Source organism: Limulus polyphemus, unplaced genomic scaffold, assembly GCF_000517525.1.
Source record: "Limulus polyphemus unplaced genomic scaffold, Limulus_polyphemus-2.1.2 Scaffold1074, whole genome shotgun sequence".
Lineage (NCBI taxonomy): Eukaryota > Metazoa > Arthropoda > Merostomata > Xiphosura > Limulidae > Limulus > Limulus polyphemus.
Genome location: NW_013666684.1, coordinates 31,029 through 41,706, shown reverse-complemented (window position 1 = coordinate 41,706; position 10,678 = coordinate 31,029). Strand labels below are relative to the sequence as shown.

The window sequence follows — 10,678 nt, the reverse complement described above, 5'->3', positions numbered from 1 at the left end:
TATTAAAATATCATAACTATTCTGTTGATTTAGACTTATCATGTCAAAAAACGATACTAGAAAATTTAAGAACTCGACCTTGTATTATTCAATTTCCACTTAGTAACCAAGGGACGGTATCCAACTATTTTCATTGTTGTTGTCTTGTAAACACCAGAAACGGGTTGTATTGATTGACCGGGCTATGTATCTTTTCATACCAGATAAAGCTTTACCTTTTGTATTTTATTTATTGAACCTTAGTGTTTTAAAAAATTGTATGTTCGCTTAACGTAAAAAATTATTATTATGTGTATAGACTTTATTAAAATGCACATGATGATTAATATTTACAAGTGATATATATAATATTTCGACATTGAACACAGCAATACATTATCGTATCGATTCGTAACAATGCCATTTCACTTCCTTTCATATTCACATTTCAAAAATTTGTTTTTTGATAAATCGTTAATGATGTTTATGATTATAAAAAATCAAAATATTTATTACTTATAACAAATTAAAAAGGAGATACTAACCCAGATGAAAAGATTTACCATTTGCACAATAAAGGTAGCTTTCCAGCAATACTGCCAGTGTTATAAATTCCAGGATCATGTTAAAAATAAAAAGCTATCAGCACCATTAAACTCATAAGTAACACCTCACAATGTGTTTGTTCAAGATTGTTAAGGGAATTGATAGTGTTGATGCATCATCTTTTTTGTATTCAAAGGTGAGAATGGTAGGACTTGGGAAGACAAATATAAATTTTGGCAGCTAGGGTAGGAGTAATCTTTAGCTGAGACAGCTTTTTTCTAAAAGAGTGGTTGGTCTTTGGAATGGTTTGACTTCAGATCTAGTGGATGCAGTTAATTTAATGGAGTTTAAGGAAAGGCTTAATAAATATTTTAATTATAAGGGTTGAATTTGAGTGTTTTATTTGTATTTTAATGTTTAATTTAGTGAATGGGATGGCTAGATGAACCAACAGATTTCATATTATCCTTAAACTAAATGTATGTATAAAATCCTCAGTTTTAAACTATATATATAACTTGTTACTTAATTCAATAATTAATGTGTACGAACAAAGATTAAATTATAATTCTAAAACAGAACTGGAAAAATTACATTTGACTGATATAAAGTAATATACACATGTTAAGCTTTGTACAAAAAATAAAATAAACTACCACAATAAATAAGATTTAGAAAAATAAAATGGTTTAGGGACCATTCACAATTATCAACATCATCATAAAGATACAAAGAGTATCCCCCTTCCAAGAATGTCAGACTTTTGTTTCTCTTATTTGTAGTGTATTTGCGATTCAAAGATAAAGTTCTCCAAGCAAAGTTCTCTCTCTACTGTACAGAGGTTTAGTGTTTTTCTTCTATACAATATAGTAAATTTAACTTGGCATCCTTTATTTTTTTTGGTTAATATAGGAAGATTTTACAGTCATAATATTACTTAATAACAGTAAATCAATTATATAGTTACACATCTCCTGAACTTGTGTCATATTTCTCATGGCCATACTGCTAATAAAGTAATAATACAAATACCTGCTTCTCGACAGTGTTATACTGAATAAAAAAAAATCAGCAAAGAAAAATTATCTCCACCTCCAATGTCTACAAGTAGCCTGTGTTGTTGGATGCAACAGTGAGTGCCAAAAAAAATCACAAACACACACACTCATTGCAAGGATCAGTTACAACACTTGGAAATTTGACCTAGAATCACAAAGTTCACAGTGATGTGAAAAATACTTTTCTTATGTACAAGGTTAATTAACCCTGTCTCCCCTATATACAGTTTGTATGCTTGTGATAATGTTAATAATTCTGAACCTTTTAATAGATTTAGTTTTATATAAAGAAATCTTTGTAGATCTTACAATAATGGAAAAACTCCTTCGCCACCTATTGAATGACACCACAAACAAAAATCCATAAAAGAATTCATACTTTGGGTATTCAAGAGCCAGCCCAGGCCCCAGGGTCAGTAATATCATTGCCCCCCCCCTTTCATTCTATTTATTAACTTTGCTGATTTATCATAAAAGAAATTTAGGTGACAAACTTCTTCATGAATCCATGAAAAAGCAGTAGTAATTTTAGCTCATTAAGCAGTATGCATTTCTAGTGAGCTTTGAAATATCCCACTGTCAGGCCCCTCAACAGACCCCAAGCACTGGGACAGCTGCCCCCCTCCTCTCGTTAGCCCTGGACTGTATGTGAGGGTTTGATTATATCTTTATTGATGTAATTTTTAAATTTAGTAATGAGAAACTGGAGTTCTTGAAAAAACTATCATTTTATTTAACAAACAGTACCACTTTAAATATACAAAGACATTATAGTTTAATACTATCATTAGTAATTACGAGCACAAACAGCTGCCTATAGTGCAATATTTTTGCTAGTAAAAGTAATAGCTAACATACATTATCAATAACACTAATATCCTAACTTTCTATTAATTTTTAAATTTAGTAATGAGAAACTGGAGTTCTTGAAAAAACTATCATTTTATTTAACAAACAGTACCACTTTAAATGTACAAAAACATTATAGTTTAATACTATCATTAGTAATTACGAGCACAAACAGCTGCCTATAGTGCAATATTTTTGCTAGTAAAAGTAATAGCTAACATACATTATCAATAACACTAATATCCTAACTTTCTATTAAGCCTTAACGCACAAATATTAATACAGAAAGGATCATCTGACAATCTTATCATAAAATTCTTTAAACTCATCAACTATTCTTATTAAATGTTTGCATAATTAATGTGTGCAATGCATATTTAATAAAGCAGTTCAAACACAGCCTTGATTCTACTTGTTAAATACACATTCATACAAATCATGTTTGCTACTCATTACAATGAGATTTTTAAGAAATGGTATCAGAACTTAACCACCTGTTCCTTTTTTATTAACATTTATATTAAATTTTTCACACTATTCAACTACAGGATTAACTCTTTGCCAAAAACTTACCAAACCAGCCATATGCTGAGAATTCCTTTGTTACTGAATATGTTAGGTGAGCTAGTCGGGGAGGACACTTTAAAGAAGTTTCTTTCTGTTGCTGTCTTGGATGAATATCTGGCAGATGTTCAAATTTAACTTCATTTGCATAATTTAAGCCAAGAGGTTGGTTTACAATTGGAGAAGGTGGAAAAATAGTGAATTCTGAATCCTTGACATTTGTTTCAGGTTTTCTGGTATAAGTACCAGGGTTATAGTGATGACCAATAATGCCACTTTGATGCCCAAATGACTGTATTATAAATACAAAAATAGGTTAGAGCTAACGACCACAAAATATGTTACATGTTTATGAGCAATACTACATAAAAATATTAAAAAACAAAAAGATACTTGTGTGAATTATTTTATATATTTAAAATACCTGCAAAGAAATGTAATAGCATAAAACAGGAATAGCATTAATGTTAGAGTAGCAGTAAAAATAGATTATGATGATACACTAGTAAAATCACAAGCTCTATCACAACTGTATATCTTAATACACACAAAATACTTACAGAAATGACATGTACATTTAGAGTTCCTGGTGTCTGCAGAATACAGAAAAAAAAGAATTATTTGTATTCACCTGTCAAATAAGAAAATTATATGTCCACATGTATATCACTCTATCTATAACATATGTACAACCTGTACATTTTACAAGTTAAGTTAAAGATTAAGTATCGAATGCTAGGAACTAATTTTGAAGTTAAAACATTTCTTTGAAATATTATAATCATTGGCATCACAAAAATTAGTAGCTGTACTTTTAAAAAAAATAAAAGGAGGCAAGTGAAACATTTAACCTAAAAAAAGTTTCACGAGAAGCGATACACATGTACCTTGCTCTTCATCTTTACAGTAACCACATTATGGTGACTAAAGAAACATAATGTATAAAATCCAAATGGGCAATAACATTAAGAAATACACTTCATAACTTACATAAAAAAAGTACCATCAACACTGTAATTAGTTCTACTAATTGCTGTTTGTACTTTACATACAAATTAAGTGATTTCACCTAATCTTTTTTTTTTATCAGTTCTTAAGAATGTATTTCACAGCCAAAGACATAAAACTACTCAATAGGATACAAAAAATTGACCTCACTGGTACAGAACAGTATTTGAACAAGTCAGTAATTTGACTACGTATATTTTTATTTAAAATTATTTTTAAATAGATCACTTTTACCTCAAGATAATGCCACAATGTTGGACTATTTTTCTTACCAGTTTAAGAAATTCCTCACATTAAGTAGGCATGGATGTGAGTTACTTAAGTGATAGTTAAGCTAACTTGTCAACCTGTTTCATTTTGGCATGTGAAGACTTTAACACTGATACAAATCTGATTTTATTGTAGGTCAAAATAGGCATTTTTGTTGTACCATATTTAAATATCTATGTTTTTAGTGCTTCAATTATTTTTTCAAAACAATATATTTGTATTAAAGATAAAGGTTATGATTACACAGTAAAGGTTTTTTTTAGCACTGGACATAAACATGCTCTTCCACCTTCAATTATGGAGTTCATTCGTCAGTGTGTTTTTGGCATAGCATGGTACCATTCATAACTTCAAACTACTCATCATAAGGAGGAAACAGGTTGGCAGCAACCTCTATTTTTTATGTTATTTAGTTAAGCCCTATGTATTAATTCATTACTTTAGTTTTACTTAATTTAATAATTTATTACTATAATTATTAGGAAAGTCAGTGAGGGTGATTGACAGTTGGAAGTTAAGCTCTCAGAATTTTTTTTATTTATGATCCAATCAATATTTTTCTTAATTTCCTACAAATATTCTCATCAATTTGTAGTTATTTTGAGAATACAAAACTTTATTAAGTTATTTATTAAATTCATGTTTGTTTGTCTTGTTGCCATAGTGTTTTGTTGACAGGAATTAATGGGCCTATTCCACAGTGTCAAGCAGATACATTAGACAGTATCATCTTGCAATGTTTTTACTGGTATAAACAGTTATCAGAATAATTCATAACTTGTTGATTTACTACCATGTGACGTTACATCATCAGTCAAAGGTTAATGAAAACAACTACAAAGAATCTTTATCAAGATTGCACCACCTATTGATAAATACTGATTTTATTACTTAATTAAAATGGCAATTTTTAGTATTCCTGCTATATTAATATATATATTTGGGCCAATTTTTACAATATATATATATATATTGGCCCATCAGTTTATCAGAAGACATCTGAAAGTCATTGAACATGGTGTTATTTTGATATTCTGTTATTCCTCTTTGAAAATTGTGCATATTCAATGATTCTGCTCACATCCACAGGAAAATATAAAATAAAAAAATGTACATGCTATAAAAATATTTTTTAAAACTACTAAATCTTCATTAAAATCAATAAATGTAGCTACTAAAAAAACTTCATTAACAAAAATACATTTTCAAGTTGATTAATATACTATGCCCTCCAGTGGTTCAACAGTAAGTCTGAGGGCTTATAGCACTACAAATTGTTTCAATACTTGTGGTGGGCACAGCAGAGATAGCCCATTGTGTAGCTACGTACTTCACTACAAACAATTTACTATACTATAAGTACACACAAAAAAAGGAAGATTAAAAAATTATGTGCTCCATACTCTACCCTAGTAAACAATGTAAACTGCCACTACACTGGTAATACATTACATCATTTCAAAAAGAACCCATGGGTGGTCTTGAACTCTGAATTTGATAATGACAAACTTGAGAAATTAAAAGAAAACTTGTAGATATTTAATTTTCAATAATAGCACTAACACATGAAATAATTCAGATTATTTAACTTTTAAAGGTTAGAATTTTCTAAACTAAAAATGTATTTCCAATAGAAACCACTTCTCACAAAATAGCTTTTCTTGATTAGTACTGCCCTCTATCGGTGCAAATTTTTAATGCTCACCACTAGCCTTCCACCTCCCGCTTCTGCATATTCAGATGCAAATGATCATGCAGCAGCTTTCAAACAATAGGAGCACGACAAAACTATTATCATAACCAGCACCCTCTTCACATTTGCACTAAGTGCATTAAAGTTTTAATTTAGTTTAGAGAATGGGACAGCCTAGATGGACCAATAGGTCCCTTGTTGTCCCTAAATATTACGTTATGTTAAGATGCTGGATAATAAAGCTTTTATTGTACATGTAACTGTAAAATAAACTTAAATTGTAGATATATCATTTTCCAGTATCAAATCTGTAGGGTTAAAGTGCTGTGTTTGAAAATATTAAAATCACTGTATATTTAAAATGATGAGTGACAAATGTACATGAATTATATATCTATATATTTTCTATGATATGGAAATGCTATATATAAACTACAGGTAACATATTAATTGTAGTTTTATGACTCGTATACACCCATCTGCTATATGAATTTATAAGTGGTTGGTAATTATAAACAAATGCCTGTAATTCAGCCTATCTGTACATGTATAACCCACGAGCATGGAATGCATTAGGATTTAGTTGGTGCTCCAACACAAAACATTTTACCACTGATAATATGATTCACTGTATTTACAAAAGCTACAAAGAAACTACTTATATCATTCAAAGTTCTCTCCATTATGTATACTGATTACATAACATCGTCTTATCAAACTTCAAATTATAAAGGATCATTATAAATATTTTTAACTCTTGAGAGTATTTTAACAATAAATTTACTCTTCTTTTCATACTTTAGAAAGTTCCTTATACAGTTAACATTCTTTCTTTGTCAGAAAGTTCAATTCATTATCAAATCTAAGAAAAGGACATGGAAGATAAAATAAGTAAGCACATTTTATTCTTTCAGTACCTTTAAGCTTTGATGAGGACACCACACACAGCCAATCAGCAATCCAACAAGGACTATTACTACAGTCACAGCTATCACAGCCAACAGAGCTACCTTTAGGTCAAGTGGTGTTGTATCAACCAGAGTAGATGACTCTGGAAAAATCCCAAATTTAAGTCATTTCCAAGATGTAAATTAATGAATCCTAAAAAGATGACATTACCATCAGATCATTTTGATGACTTTGGAAAAAAATATTAAAGAATATATCAACTTATATGAAATTATGTCAGGAAGAATGAGATGTTGAAACAATAACAAAAAACTTATGGTATATATAACTGTTGACTACTTAGCTTTTACAGATTCTAATTTACGAAGACCTTTGCTGCTTAAAATTCTTGTTGACATCTGTTTGTCTGAGAGAGAAAGTAACAACTGTAGCTTATTTATGTTGCAGAGATACAACTTCTCATGTGGCTGAGTGTCCAATGTGGGACTTGCAGATTCTGTCACGGTTGTTGCATTTGTACGTGATGTCAGAGGGTGGGTCTGAGTCATTCTGTCTCTCATTTTCTTCAACTACTTAAAATAAAATTACACCAAACCAACTACTATACCTAATGCTTCTTTGGGTGGCTTTCTCTATGATCAACCTAGCTGGGCTGACATAGTTAGAAATGCAGATCTTAACTATTTATGATGTAGGCTTAGTTATAAAATGCAAGGTTTAAATTTTGCACTTACCTACTATTTTGTTAGTTATAGTAAAAAAAAGTACATATCTGCTAGTGCTATTTACTTACAAGTATTGTAATCATGCACATTATATTACACTTAGTATACTTTTCAAAAATATTCAACATAAATTGCACCTTATCAGTATAAGAAATTATAATCACTATTATTCAATAAAAAATACATTATGCCTTACATAGATATGTGTGATAACCATTGATTATGCCTTACATTTACCTCTGGTATAAGGTAAACTTACATACATAATACACAAAAATTGACATGCCATGGAATAAATAAATAAATAAGTCCAATATTTACAAGGACTGTCAAATCAAGAAATGTTATAATCTTATCCTCAGAAATGTATATTATTACTTCTAGAATATTGTTTAAAAACAAATGTATATCCACCTTAAAGGTGAATTAGAAGTTTCAGACTTTATAGGACTCTTCTCTTAAATAAAAGTATAAACACTGTTTTAAGAATTTATAAAAATATAAACTATATAAATTATAAAAGAATAAAAATTAAAGAATATAAAAGAATACTAGAAAAAACAAAAATCATATTATGAACCTTTTTAGGATAAAAAGAAATGTAATAATGGTATCTAAATGCATAAATATCATTCATTATGTTCATATGTAACTTAAAAAATACCAAATAACAGACTCAAAAGGAATTTTTATTATTATGTGATTAACCTACAGTGTACTGAAATATAAACAATATAATTTGTAAGGTGAAAAAGAAAGGAAATGGAATATCCATAAGTTTTAATAATATTGTGATGCTACACAAAGATTTGTTTCATAAGTTCAACATGAAAATAAAAATAGGTTTGTAACCTCAATCATGTCCCCTCTAACTCTTCTTTCTTTCAAGAGAAAGCAATTTCAGAGATCTTTTTTTTTTCAGTAGACAACATTATTTAAGATTGTTCATAATTTATTTCCTTGGAATGAAAAAACTTGATTGTTTAGACTATTACATAAAACCAGGTAAATATTTCACTGATTCTAATTCATTAAAAAATTAATTGATTTATCCCTTTCACAATGGGAGCCCCCTTTAAATGCTTTTCTGTGTATGTCACTGTGTTACATTCAAAATTTAATCAAACATCTTTACTATCAATGTATGTGAATGAAATTAATATTATAATGTATGCTATGATTTAAAGTTTTATTTTTAAGTCCTTTATTTGAAAATAAACCTTTAATTTAATAATTTAAAATTACTTAAAACTTCAGATGTATTGCCACGTGACCAATGAGCTATGAAAATTCTCTACTTTGACTTTCTGTATCTTCAATAACACAACGGTGTTGAGTAGAGGTATGTCCGAACAATAAGTTACTTACATAATTTTTGACATGTTCATATCAAAGTTCTATGAATGAATACAGTTGGAACAAGTACTAATTTTTTTAAACTCCTGAAAGGTGCCATGCCCACCTTCAACAGATTTGTTTGACCTTTATAGCCTACATGTAGATGTTACATACACATGTGTATAACAATTAGAAAGAACTCATTTTACACTATAATCTAACAACAGTTACTTGAAATTGGCTCACAAATTGTCGTCACAGAGTACATGTAACTGACTGTAGTATTGTTGGCTGCTAGGTCGACTACAGCACTTATAGTTTTCTTACCTAAATATGTTATAGTTAGAGATACAGTTTAATTTGTATTTAGGTGTTAGAATTATATTTTAGTTGATAATGTATTAGTTATGTTTTAAAATGCATAATTAAAAGGTTTAAACATTTCAAAATATACATCATACTTTGCATCTGTTCTCAAAGCTTACAATATTACGTGCTCAACAAAAATTTTGCTGACGGGTTGAGCATGTCTTTCAGAGAAACTGTAATATACCTTGAGGGCACCATTGACTTGCAGCAAGATGAATAATAAGTGGGAATAATAAGACCTGAAATTACAAATTTAACAAAAGGAAAATCTTTCAAAATATTCTACAAAAAATTAAAAGGTATGTATTTTTTCTATTTCCTAATTTTAATTACTTCATTGCATTGTACATTGATGATAACGGCTAGAGTTAGTGATTTGGGACAGAAAATGAAAAATAAAATATAAACATTTACCTTAAAAAAAAACTTTTGATATCTTTCTAGGAGGTTTTAGAGATTATGCAAATGAAATATGAAATTATAAGATGAAGAAAAGTATTTTTATACTTAAAATGAAAATCACCTTGCAATCATTTTGCTAATAGTTTGAATGCAAGTAACTACAATAGAAAAATAACATTTTTAGTAAAAACACTTAATTATAATAATGTCATTCTTTGTGTACATCTTATCAGTTTTTGAAGGGATATGTTAAGAAATCTCAGAGTTACCACATATATTGTTGTACAAGAGAAATTTGTGACTCAATTTCCGCAAATTGTATGAGCCTGCTGTGAAGAGTTAACAAGTCTTGCAATAGCTTTAGTTACAACCCCCTCCCTTCTTTTAACTGCCTATATATGTTGTTGCTAAAATTTTATTACTTTTAATGAATCAAAATCTGTTTTTTTGACAAGTTATTAAAATTTGACAGTACATTTTTACTCCTGTTTTTCAAACTTTATTTATTTGTATTTTCATGGCAATACTATTAAGGTTGTCTACCATCATTCCTAATTCTTAATTGCCAACCACAGGGTTTAGTTTGTTTGGAATATCATGCAAAGCTACTCCAGGGCCATCTGCACTAGCTGTTCCTAATTTAGGAGTGAAAGACTAGAGGAAGAGCAGCTAGTCAACACCACCCACTCACTGCCAACTCTTGAATAGTGGGATTGACCATCACATTATAAAGCTCCCATGGCTGAAAGGGGTGAGCTTGTTTGGTGACAGGAATTTGAACCTGCGACATGCAAATTGAAAGTCAACTCAAACACAAGGAAGATAACAGGTTGGCAGCACCCACAACCATGTCTTGGGAATTTTTTTTACCAATGAAAAATTGGACTGACCATCACTTTATAATGTCCCCAAAGCTGAAAGAGAAAGCATTTTTGGCACAGTGTTTCAATCCCATAATCTGCAGTTTG

The 10,678-nt window shown here is 29.6% G+C and overlaps 1 long non-coding RNA gene across 1 annotated transcript; it reads right to left on the bottom strand.

Annotated features, from left to right (window-relative positions):
- Nucleotides 1-3,024: 3,024 nt before the first annotated feature.
- Nucleotides 3,025-7,011, bottom strand: LOC111086410. The gene is made up of 3 exons (XR_002611126.1): nt 6,885-7,011; nt 3,557-3,589; nt 3,025-3,288 (listed from the first exon to the last, which is right to left on the bottom strand). It is a non-coding gene; the product is annotated as an uncharacterized LOC111086410 (long non-coding RNA).
- Nucleotides 7,012-10,678: the final 3,667 nt, after the last annotated feature.